Raw genomic sequence first — 11490 nt, 5'->3', positions numbered from 1 at the left:
GAGGGGCTGGGGAATCACAGACAGTGAGAAGACCCAGTGCACAGTCCAGCCCCCGAGCACTGAAATCTAATTAGCAGAAAACTTCAAATGGTGATTAAAGAAGAACAGCAAAGCAAATTTCTTCACCAAAGGTATCAATTTAATCTGCATTACAGCCTTATTAAAGCCATATCTTTACTTTGCGCTACAAAATTGTGCAAACAGGTTACTTTTAAGGTTAAATTAACATTTGTGCTTGAGGATCCATTGTAAATTTTGTCAAAAAATGACAAACTCCATGACAAAATCCGGATGGATCCTATTAAATGTAATAGGTCTCATGGGTCACAATTGATGTTCTTCAGGTGATGGATCCATTTCTAGCCTAAATTTCACTTTTCTGTTCCCGTATCTAATGCTGATGTGTATTTAGCCTACATAGTCATAACTTTTGTCCATGCTCAGTATCTCCCACACTAAGTTACATATTTCATATGGGAAGAAAAAAAACAGTAAGGAATGGAAGCACATGAGTTAGAAGATGGCTGTCATTTTCAGTTTCATTCACATATTTAAATAATAAAGATAATTATTTTTAACCAGATTTGTAATGAAGTCCTTCTCCCCTTCTATCGACAATATTGATCCGAACTGTGGAATAATTTTTGTATTTGACTAGATTTGTTCTTTGATCTATACCATATTGCATAATTAGATAATCCCAAATGCATGACATCCCTTACACATAGGATGATCGATGCACGCATATTCTAAAGGATACATGATAAAGGAATACCTAGCCTTTAGCGGTGCATGCAACTAACACAAGTACTATGTAAACTGAGTAGTTTTTTCAGTATGGTCCAAATGCACTGCTCAAAAATATAAAGGGAACACTCAAATAACACATCCTAGATCTGAATGCATGAATGAAATATTCTCATTGAATACTTTGTTCTGTACAAAGTTGAATGTACTGACAACAAAATTACCCAAAAATCATCAGTGGAAATCAAATTTATTAACCAATGGATGCCTGGATTTGGAGTCATCCCTAAAATTAAAGTGGAAAAACACACTACAGGCTGATCCAACTTTGATGTAATGTCCTTAAAATAAGTCATAATGAGGCTCAGTATTGTGTGTGGCCTCCACGTGCCTGTATGACCTCCCTACAATGCCTGGGCATGCTCCTGATGAGGTTGTGGATGGTCTCCTGTGGGATCTCCTCCCAGACCTGGACTAAAGCATTTGCCAACTCCTGGGTAATCCATGGTACAGTGTGACGTTGGTGGATGGAGCGAGACATGATGTCCCATATGTGCTCAATCGGATTCAGGTCTGGGGTATGGGCAGGCCAGTCCATAGCTTCAATGCCTTCATTTTGCAGGAACTGCTGACACACTCCAGCCACATGAGGTCTGGCATTGTCCTGCATTAGGAGGAACCCAAGGCCAACCGCACCAGCATATGTTCTCACAAGGGGTCTGAGGATCTCATCTCGGTACCTAATGGCAGTCAGGCTACCTCTGGTGAGCACATGGAGGGCTGTGCGGCCCTCCAAAGAAATGCCACCCCACACCATTACTGACCCAATACCAAACCGGTCATGCTGAAGAATGTTGCAGGCAGCAGATCGCTCTCCATGGCATCTCCAGACTTTGTCATGTCTGTCACATGTACTCAGTGTGAACCTGCTTTCATCTGTGAAGAGCACAGGGCGTAAGTGGCAACTTTGCCAATCCTGGTGTTCTGTGGCAAATGCAAAGCGTCCTGCACTGTGTTGGGCTGTGAGCACAACCCTCATCTGTGGATGTCAGGCCCTCATACCTCCCTCATGGAGTCGGTTTCTAACTGTTTGTGCAGACACATGCACATTTGTGGCCTGCTGGAGGTCATGTTGCAGGGCTCTGGCAGTGCTCCTCCTGTTCCTCTTTGCACAAAGGCGGAGGTAGCTGTCCTGCTGCTGGGTTGTTTCCCTCCTATGGCCCCCTCAACATCTCCTGGTGTAGTGGCCTGTCTCCTGTTAGTGCCTCCAGACTCAGGACACTATGCTGACAGACACAGCAAACCTTCTTGCCACAGCTCGCATTGATGGGCATGGATGAGCTGCGCTACTTGAGCAACGTCTGTGGGTTGTAGAGTCCGTCTCATGCTACCACGACTGTGAAAGCACAACCAACATTCAAAAGTGACCAAAATATCAGCCAGAAAGCATTGGTACTGAGATGTGGTCTGTGGTCCCCACCTGCAGAACCACTCTTTTATTGAGTGTGTCTTGATAATTGCCAATAATTTCCATCTATTGTCTATTCCATTTGCACAACAGCATGTGAAATTGATTGTCAATCAGTGTTGCTTCCTAAGTGAACAATTTGATTTCACAAACGTTTGATTTACTTGGAGTTATATTCTGTTGTTTAAGTGTTCCCTTTATTTTTTTGAGCAGTGTATAAACATGTCCATTATGTTCTGAAAACCATCTAATTATTTAAAATGTAGACTCTTGTTATGTTTCTTTATTATCTTTAAGCAGGTAATGAAAGATATGAAAAAAATATATAATTTCTTCCTCTAATAATTACAGTATGTCCCAAGAAACAGTTAACTCTAGGAGAGACCTGTCAATCACTTACAGCTTTGCGGGGAGAATCTGGCCAAAGCAGAGCTGTCATCTTTCATATGGTCTCCAGCTGGATTCTAAAAGTATATTAAAGTATAGCTTGTCAGAGAAATTTGTATAAGTGCAGCCATGCTTTGATTCATGCTTCTCGTGGTTTTGGCCGCATGAATCTGGTGACAGGTTCCAGTTAAGGGTTGTCCTGATAACCACATTATAATTGGTCTACAAACTTACCATGAAAAGAAGATGACACAAGAGGTGAATGATGAATGTCTTCAAATTATCCTTGATGCCTCCAGCATTTAGCTTGTAGGTGCTATTTTGAACTTTCTAGCTTTCACCCACCAAACATTTTATGATATGCATCTCATTCTATCTAGACTGGAACCCCACAGTGATGTGTGATCAGCGGTGAGACTTGAGCAAAAATATCTGTCATGTGTTACTTGAGGCCCTCAAGATTACAGGCTTCAGGAGCTATGTACATTCCACAACACATCCTTATCTACCTATATACCTAGATTTGTGCATAAACACAGAAGTCACTGCATTACTTTCTTATGAGGCTGTTGAGATGGAAGGCCTCCAATGTTATTGTGACGTTATCATGTTGCATGTTTATATCTATAGCTGTTAAAAATTAATCTGATTTTTTTGGAAAGGAAATTTTCAGAAAACAGGTACAGTTCAAGAAATTATTTGATGTCAAGAGCTGGAGATTTGTATGTAGAAGATGTTAGTCTTAGTTCATTTAGAGAACATAAAGCATGGTAGGGTGGTAGACAAATGTAAAAGAGGAGAAATAAACAGATTCAAGATTGTAGCGAGCTTTCTAGGTAAAACTTAAAACTTTGAAATTTAGCATAATAAGCATGTCTTCCTTGTCCACTACTAGCTTCTTCCATTGGCAATGCTATTCTTTGGCTTTATGCCAGCATTTCCAGCTGCAAAGTTTGTCTATTTAAAGGACATAAATTGGTTCCAATCTAGCCCATTATGCATCATATATGAAAGACAAGTAAGTGGAAAGGCTTGGCCATCCCATGGGTGCACTGAGCGTCTATTCTTGTTTTTAACTGTCATTTTGTGCTGATAGACTTTCTTGAAACTGCTTAATATTATTTCTTGATTTCTTGCATTGACTCCCGGATCTTGGGTAAAAGTTGTATTTTGGGTGTTTGGAAGAAAAAAAAATTTGATCTTTCCTCCTAATAAAAGACAAGCTTCATTCCTCCCATTCAAAGTAGAAATAAAACTTCTGTTACCATCAAAAATCCAACAGCAATCAGTTTACAAAGTGACAAAAAAATGGATAGTTCTACGGGATAGACTTGTTGTTCTTACATTGAGATATACATCTTAGCTTCAACTATATTTAGATCTAAACTATACAATTGATCAATCTTAGGGAGCGTCGTAGACATTTTGCGTGGTACTGTACCATGCCGTTGTAATGTAGCTACCATGGTAACAGGTGAGTTTTAGTGATGCAATAGTTGACTTTTCAAATAGTTTTTCTGCTAACAGATTTTATAACAGAGCACACATTGTACATCTCCATGTGTCAAGATGCAGGTGTACAATGTACATTGCATGTGCATAGATGCAGATACATTTGTTTCATCTGCATCTATCAAAAAACATTCTATTGAAGCAAATAATAGCCCACCTTAGCAGACTGAGATATATATACAGTTTTATGGAAACATTTTCTTATATCTTGTATTTTATTCAGTTAAATCTCTGATGTTACTTAGGAGTTCAGTGGACGGTCTTTGTCGGTAATTGACAGTTATCTCTCTATACACAGTAATACATGGAAGGCTGTCTGTCACTCAATAGGGCGCCCATTGGACTCCTAACCATAGAAAGAGCTTAATAAAATATAAGCTATACTGGATCTCTATGTCAATCTACTCAGCTCCTCCTGTTCTTTACCATACTGCTTGTCACCATGTTCATTCAGAATAACAGGATCTCGCTATTGAGTAATTGTTTTTTTAGTTTGTTCCCAATAGGACATACAGTTGCAACACATGCAGGGATTGCCTAACAAGCAGGCAATCTATGCATGTGTTGTGGTTATCGAACAGCCACGAGATATGCAGCTGTGGAGACTCATACCTATTTTTTGAGCACACCGAAGAAGCACGGTTAGCACCCGAGCATGCTCGGATAACCCTTTATCCGAACATGTCCGCGCACCACTAAATGTGTTATCTTTATTTTCTCTGTCTTCAGTTGCTTTAGCTGATTTCATTTTCAGCTTCATATTTTTTGAGTCATGGCTATTTTAATATTTAATAGTAGGACTGATTGTAAAAAACTTTGCGTATTTAATTTTTTCTGCTGTAATATTTGGCAACCTGGCTCATAATAATATCGGGTGTACGCATTAAAATCTAATTGTAAAATATGACTTTAACAGACACATAAAAAGCTAATTTGACTGGACTTTACATTTAAAGACCCATTTTGGTTACATATTATTTTAGTTCATATGTACCTTCAGTATACTCAGTGTAGGACTGGGGTGAAAAGGGACTTTCTGTAACATTGTCTCTGATGCTCACTCTTAACTACATACAAATTTTACATTACCCTCTTTTCAAAAAATTTTCTGTGCTTCTATATAATAATAAACTAAATAGTTTGTTGGATAAATGATAAGATGCTACTTCTGTCTGTACATCTGTACAATCAAATAAATTTGGCCAACTACTTTTGTCTTACTCCTGTAGAGAGGCCCACCAGAGAATTTACCTGTACACTTGTGTGCCAGTCCAAGGCTGAGGACACTCATCTCCCAATTTCACTTGTTTTGACCATTATAGAAGATAGCTTAAAGTAACTGTACTAAATTGTGAAATCTTCATGATGACAAAAGTTAAAAAATGGAAACCAAAGTCATAATAAATAAATGCACAATGACGAGCAAAATGGTAACAATTTTTTAACTTTTGACTTTCAGGTTCCATATCTTACTATCCACTACAGCTTTGAACATGAGACTACTATCATTTTATAGATAATCATCTTGGCTATCTCATACATAAATTGGACTTGCAACTATTTAGTATATAATTTGTGATGCAGATTCTTTACATGACACTGCAATGTTACTTTTTTGCTCATGGTGGTGGAAAAAATATGTTTCTTGCTGTACACTATAAAATGCAACCTGTTCTCACATTCCCTAATAGCTCAGTGTGTTATTATGTTGATTCCCAAATGAAACATCACTCAAACCAAGGAGAAGCCATGAAGAAGATTTCCCAAGAAAAGAGTAGCAGCATCATTCAGCTCATCGATAGTGGTCTCTCGGCCAAGAAAATTGCCAAACTGCATCATGTGACACTTGAAAGAATGAAGTCCATTCATCCATTCAAAAGCCAAAAGGTGTCCAGGAAGAATATCGGAGTCAAGTCGGCTCATCACAAGATCTATCAGTTCTGGTGCGACAAACACTGAAATGGATGTGGCTCATAAGCATTGTAATAGTGAGATCACAGACAACCATGCAAGCACAGTGCAACACACGATACACAAGTTTGGAATGGTGGCTTGAGAAAAGGTGAATAAGACTCGACTTCAAAATTGTCATAAGAAGCGTCGGTTCAAGTTTGCATAAAGTATGAAAAGTGGACAGTAGGAGATTGGAAATGTGTGATTTGAAGCCATGATATGAAAGTCAATAGACTAGGCTCTGAAGGGTGCAAATGGTTCTGGAAGAACCAAGGGAAAAAGGGGATAACAGATCGAGAAATTAAAGTAATTGTCAAGTTCGGTGGAGGAAGCCTGATAATATAGGGTTGTTTTATCGCTAGAGGTGTTGGATACTTGAACAGGATCGATGGTGGTCTCAATGCTAAGCTATATGTGAGAATCCTACAAGATGAGTTACTTCACACACTCAAGTACTTTGGGTATGAAAAGGACGACATAGTGTTCCAGCAGTGTTCCAATGACACAAAGCATACTTCGAGATTGGTAAAGAAATGGTTCAATGACAATGAAGTAGAGGTGCTGGATTGGCCCCCACAGGCCCCAGACCTCACCCCAATCAAACACTTGTGGGTAGAGTTGAAGAAAAAGCTGTATACAAACTCAAGTGAGTCGATCAGTATGCACCAACTTTTATAACGTGTAGAAGAGACATAGGCTTAGATTTTGGTCGAAACATGCTTGAATCAGATCGAGAGCATACCAAGAAGATTCAGGCAGTGTTCAAAGGTGGATTTACCTAATAATAAAAAATAAAATTTAGATTTTTAGGAGCAAAACAGTAACAATGAATTGACATGACAAGAATATGCATAACTAATCATATGCAAAATAGTTGTAAGTCAAATTTATGTATGAGATAGCCAAGATGAAGATCTATCAAATGATGGTAGTCTCACGTTTGAAGCAGTAGTGGATGGTGAGAAATGGAGCTTGAAAGTCAAAAGTTCAAAACATTGTTATCCTTTTGCTCGTCAGTGTATCGAGTAAAAATAAATAATTGAAAGTGAAACCTCAAGGTGATTTCTACAGTACATGCAGGAAAAAAGGAATGGGAAAAAATCCATGTGGTATTCCTTAATAAAAAATATTATTTCTGGCTTTAGCCACTGTAAAGTATTGAAGTGTTCATGTTCAAAGGGTATTTTAGAACTACACCTAGAAGTTTGTATGTGTGAGTGTGGTTGTGAGAGCGTGTGTGTGTGCCTATGTTTGTGGGTATATGTGTCTGAAAATGTGTATATATAGATACAGGTGCTTCTCACTAAATTAGAATATCATCAAAAAGTTAATTTATTTCAGTTCTTCAATACAAAAAATGAAACTCATATTATATAGAGTCATTACAAACAGAGTGATCTATTTCAAGTGTTTTTTTCTCTTAATATTAATGATTATGGCTTAGAGCCAATGAAAACACAAAAGTCATTATTTCATTAAATTAGAATACTTTGATACTTTATAACAACAGCTTTAAAAATGTTTTTAAAATCTGAAATGTTGGCCTACTGAAATGTATGTTCAGTATATGCACTCAATACAGTAATTGATGCTCCTTTTGCATCAATTACTGCATCAATGCGTCGTGGCATGGAGGAGATCAGCCTGTGGCACTGCTAAGGTGTTATGGAAGCCCAGGTTGCTTTGATAGCTGCATTCAGCTCGTCTACATTGTTGGGTCTGGTGTCTCTCATCTTCCTCTTGACAATAATCTATGGGGTTAAGGTCAGGCGAGTTTGCTGGCCAATCAAGCACAGTGATGCTGTTGTTTTTAAACCAGGTATTGGTTCTTTTGGCAGTGTGGAAAGGTGCCAAGTCCTGCTGGAGAATGAAATTTCCTTCTCCAAAAAGCTTGTTGGCAGGGGGAAGCATGAAGTGCTCTAAAATTTCCATGTACACGGCTGTGCTGACATTGGTCTTGATAAAACACAATGGACCTACACCAGCAGATGACATGGCTCCCCAAACCATCACTGATTGTGGAAACTTCACACTAGACATTAAGCAGCTTGGATTGTGTGCCTCTCCACTCTTCTTCCAGGTTCTGGGACCTTGATTTCCAAATTAAATGAAAAATTTACTTTCATCTGAAAATAACACCTTGGACCTCTGAGCAACAGTCCAGGTCTTTTTCTCCTTGGCCCAGGTAAGAAGCTTCTGGCGTTGTCTATTGGTCATGATTGGCTTGACACAAGGAATGCGACACTTGTAGCCCATGTCCTGGATACATCTGTGTGTGGTGGCTCTTGAAGCAATGACTCCAGCAGCAGTCCACTCCTTGTGAATCTCCCCCAAATTTTTGAATAGCCTTTTCTTAACAATCCTTTCAAGATTGTGGTTATCCCGGTTGCTTGTGCACCTTTTTCTACCACACCTTTTCCTTCTACTCAACATTCCATTAATATGCTTGGATACAGCACTCTGTGAACAGCCAGCTTCTTTAACAATGACCTTCTGTGGCTTACCCTCGCTGTGGAGTGTGTCAATGACTGCCTTCTGCACATCTGTCAAGTCAGCAGTCTTCCCCATGATTGTGGAGCCTACTGAAACAGACTAAGGGATCTATTTAAACGCTTCGGAAGCCTTTGCAGGTGTTTTTTGTTAATTATTCCAATTTACTGAGATAATGACTTTTGTTTTTTCATTGGCTGTAAGCCATAATCATCAACATTAACAGAATTTTTGTTTGTAATGACTCTATATAATATATGAGTTTTACTTTTTGAATTGAAGTTAACTTTTTGATGATATTTTAATTTTGTGAGAAGCACCTGTATATCTCAACCAAACATGTTTTCACTATTTTCTTGAAAGAGATAGTAAGATATACAATATATAGTACATTTAAAACATTTCAAATTTAAAGTAAACAGCTTCACAAGGGATGAAAATGCATTTTTTGCTCAAAAGAACACATAGCAAAAAGGCAAAAATTCATATTCATTATATTATAAATAAAGCTGAAACCAGCAGACTTGGCTATATAAAGCTAACTTTATAGAACATTTATGCACAGAAAAGTATACAATTTATAAATACAGCAAATCCATTGGACAATGTGTGAATGAGGCAGGAAAATAAAGAGACAATGAATAGTATTATCGTTGCTTTTTTATAGATCTGATGTTAAACATCTAAAAACCTTCCTGTTTGGACAAATAATTTTTTTTATTTATCTTTTTTATATGATTTTCTTTTGTTTGTTTGTTTTTGAGGACGGGGTGGATTTTTTTTTTTTTCCAGAGAACCATTTATTTTATAAATTATATACTATGAAAAAAAGTAATTGAATAATTTATAATTTACAAATTTATAAATACATTGAATTTATAGGAAATCTTTTAAATGGTTATGCACAAATGTACTTGGAGTTACACTATTTCTGAAAAAACAGCCATTGAATTTTCAATTACGATTACTACTTAAGCTGGTTTTATAAAGCCATTTTATAACTGTCTATAATATTGTTATACTACTCAGAGCCCAACCGTACCCACTGTACTGATATTATGCGCCCATATAAACATATGTTGATCTAAGATTGGTTCAGTAGGTGTCTGGGGGTTGCAGCTGTAATTTTGGATGCTATGATGTGACCATATTAAAGCTGAGTGAAAACAGCCTAAGGGAATGTATTGACTTTGACAGCTGCTTTGTAGATGATGTTCCCAGAAGCTACTTTTCCCATACTAGAGTTAGTTCATAAAGATACACTTTCTTAAAGTAAGATAAAGTATTCCGACTATTTTTCTTCAATAAATATATCATATTTTTGTGAATTTAGACTTATCCAAAAGGGTTAGAGGTATATTTTGCTGGTATATTAAAGCTTTAGTCAAGTTAAGTGCACAACTTTCAGTCTTTATGGGTTGAAATATTGATGGATATTTATTAAAACTAATGTAAGAAAAGTAAAGCTGTTGATAAGAGCAGCCAACCAGATTCCAATATCTATATAGTCAAGAGGCTCTTTGGAAAATAAAAGCATTAGTGTAATTGGGTATTGGAGAGTTGAGATGCCTGTACAATGAGGATAGCAATATATTACTCTGCAGATTTTACCTTCCAAATATATAGATGTAGATTTTCTTAAGGTAACAAACACGAGAGATATTACAATTCAGAAAGTTTACAATTTAATAGGGGTATTCTCAAATTTGAAAGCTATCCTCTAACTGTTGGATAGGGAGTAATCTTCTGAACACTGGGGGTAAGGCCTAATAGCAGTGTAGAAGATCAGCCAAGCTCTGTGCTCTGCAATCTCTGGCTCTCTCATTGAGAATAAATGCAGTGGCAGTGGACATGGGGCTCTTCAGAACATTGGACTTCTAGTGATTGGAAATTTATTCCATTTCCTGTGAATAGTGGATAATTTTTACATTTGAAAATACCCCTTTAAGTCTTAAAGATGACCTTTCACCAAATATTTTATGTTGAACCGGACTAAAAACACAATGTCATAGTTTCTTCAGTGCGGATTAAAACATTTTTGTTGTAATTTAATTTTGCCACTCTATTGTGGAGATATTAAAAATCAAAGTAATTGACACCCAAAGAATTAATTTTTGTTAAGTCAAGGTGAGTGTTATTAAATTGTCTTCACTGGGGGCACATGCTTCTTTTCCCTGTATGAGTTACTATCACTGGGGGCACATACTTCTTTTCCCTGTATGAGTTACTATCTCTAGAGGAATGTCCTTCCCTCTGTATGAGTTGCTATCACTGGAGGCATGTCCTTCTCTCTGTATGAAGTCCTCTCTCTAGGGGCATAGACTTCAACCTATATACGTTTCCATACCTGAGGGCGCGTCTTACTTCTCCCTGTATGAGTTGCAATCACTGGGATGTTTACTTCTCCCTGTATGAGTTCCTATCACTGGAGGCATGAACTTCTTCTCCCTGTATGAGTTGCAATCACTGGGATGTGTACGTCTCCCATTATGAGTGCCTATCACTGGGGCGGGTACTTCTTCTCCCTGTATGAGTTCCTATCACTGGGGGAATGTACTTTTTCTCCCTGTTTGAGTTCCTATCACTGGGGGAATGTACTTCTTCTCCCTGTATGAGTTCCTATCACTGGGGGTGTGTACTTCTTCTCCCTGAATGAGTTGCAATCACTGGGGGCATGTCCTACTTCTCCCTGTATGAGTTGCAATCACTGGGTTCATGTACTTCTTCTCCCTGTATGAGTTCCTATCACTGATAGTGTGTACTTCTTCTCCCTGTATGACTTCCTATCAATGGAGGCATGTACTTCTTCTCCCTATATGAGTTCCTATCACTGGTGGTGTGTACTTTTTCTCCCTGTATGAGTTCCTATCACTGGGGGAATGTACTTCTTCTCCCTGTATGAGTTCCTATCACTGGGGGCATTTACTTCTTCT

This window comes from Phyllobates terribilis, unplaced genomic scaffold (assembly GCF_046119375.1).
Source record: "Phyllobates terribilis strain yellow unplaced genomic scaffold, ASM4611937v1 Scaffold_4__5_contigs__length_816908805, whole genome shotgun sequence".
Classification (NCBI taxonomy): domain Eukaryota; kingdom Metazoa; phylum Chordata; class Amphibia; order Anura; family Dendrobatidae; genus Phyllobates; species Phyllobates terribilis.
Note: the sequence above shows the minus strand (reverse complement) of the source record.